The 1,999-nt window shown below is 34.6% G+C and overlaps 1 pseudogene; it reads left to right on the top strand.

Moving 5' to 3' along the window:
* Positions 1-681: 681 nt before the first annotated feature.
* On the top strand, positions 682-789 carry LOC119423265 (annotated as a pseudogene).
* The last annotated feature ends 1,210 nt before the right edge of the window (positions 790-1,999 follow it).

The following is a 1,999-nucleotide window of genomic DNA, read 5'->3' on the forward strand; positions in this document are numbered from 1 at the left end:
ACAACAGTTACAAACAGGAAGAACTACATGTTCGTCTGTATGAAGGTGACTGCAAGTACATCCTCCATTTTCTGTCATAAATACATTGCGTGTTTAATAGGTTTTTTTTTTCATTCAACATTTATTTATACAGATTAATCCCATTGAGTCTCTGGGACTCATTTATAAGAAAGATCTGATTTTAACAAAGAGTGATGACAACAATGCACAACAACGACAACAACAGACAGTCATAAAAGAGGCATACAAATTCATTTTTTTTCTGTTTTTAACAGGTCCAGGTCTCTCTTGTAAATGAGTCCTCATGGCTCAATGGGTCTAACCTGTTTAAATAAAGGTTGAATGTAAACAAGTTAAAATAAAATGGCAATTAAAAGGATAATTAAAAGGAAAAGTAGTCAAAAAAAAAAAAAACAGCTAGATTATAAGGCGGTGTAGAAAACTAAAAACAGGAACATGTCTGCATTGGTTTTTGCCAGGAACTTAACAGATGTTTAACGCCACTTAGAGAGGATAAGGTCGAGAACTTCACATCTTTTAAATTAAAGGTTAATGCTTGAAGCTAGTTGGTCTTTGTTTTGTGTGTTTTGTTTGTAGATATATGTTGCAGCTTCTAGTTGTATAAGTTTAGTCTTTGTTTGCTATGCTCCATTAAAAGTCCTATTTGTGACTGCATTGCTTGTTTACGGCCATACCACTTGAACTCGTCTGATCTCGGAAGCTAAGCAGGGTCCGGCCTGGTTAGTACTTGGATGGGAGACCGCTTGGGAATACCAGGTGCCGTAAGCTACTGCAATCCTCACAAATCACACCATGGGGTGCGTTGTTCAAGCTAAGGATAAGCACTCCAAAAGGTCAGATGCTAGATTCACCCCTGAATGATTGTTTGTCTCTTTGTGGCCCTGTGATGGACTTGTGACCTGTCCAGAGTGTCCCCTGCCACTCACACAGTGATAGCTGGACATGGGCACCAGTGACCCCCACAACCCATAAAAGGAAGAAGCAGGTAAAAACAATGGATGGATGAAGTTTTGAACTATTTAGTTCAAACATTCTTGAAATCACACTATTGTAAAATCAGAGTCAGAGTTTCTTTTTTCGTCATTCGCACCACGTGTGCTACATGTGGTGGAACAAAATTGTGAACACAGAGTCCAAGTTAAATCCACGAATAAAATTTATATACAATGAAAATAAAATAAAAATAAATAAAATACAACAAAATATAATGTTTTAAGATTCAATTGTGTTTTTTAATATACTGTATATATAAAATTGATTCTTCGATGTGTTAGTGGCCTTGTTATAGAGATGGTGAGTAAAATTATTTTAAAAGTCAGTGGAAAAGGAGCTACAACTAGAAGAGCTGTTAATGGAAACTGTAAACCAGTAAAAAAAATCAACAAGATTATTTAGTCCCTATTTTTTCCTTTTAGGTGTCCACATATTTTTAAGTGTGCGAGCAATGATAAAATCATTAACTAAAAAAGTGGATGAAACAAAAGAAAAATCTGTAAACACTCATGTAAATCAAATTATCCAACTATAACTACTCGTCTTTTTTCTTTCCCTCCATGTATTCTTGTTTTTCTCCTACCCATATTTGTATTAAAGTTATTTGTGCATACACATTAAATGTGTTTTATTGTTAGTTTTAAATGCACACTTAACACCATGGATGGTGCCATCTTACACACATAATATTGTAGTTTTGCATTAACCTGATGGCATTCGTGAACATTTTTTAACCTTAAGCAGAATATATTTAAGTGCAGTGTGTCCTTAAAAATTGTAGAAACTACTGGGGAAAAGTGGAGGACAAATAAATGTTGGTCCTAAAAATCTACAGCACACAACCAATATTTGAAAGTCATGTCTTTAAGAAATAGGAAAAAATAGTAAAAACCTTACACAGAACTTCATAGATGTACCATCCTTTAATTAAACAATGTACTGCATCCAAAGTAATGTGTCCATTTATGTCCCACAGTACCCAGTT

This window comes from Nematolebias whitei, chromosome 16 (assembly GCF_014905685.2).
Source record: "Nematolebias whitei isolate Nwh7 chromosome 16, NemWhi1, whole genome shotgun sequence".
Taxonomy (NCBI): domain Eukaryota; kingdom Metazoa; phylum Chordata; class Actinopteri; order Cyprinodontiformes; family Rivulidae; genus Nematolebias; species Nematolebias whitei.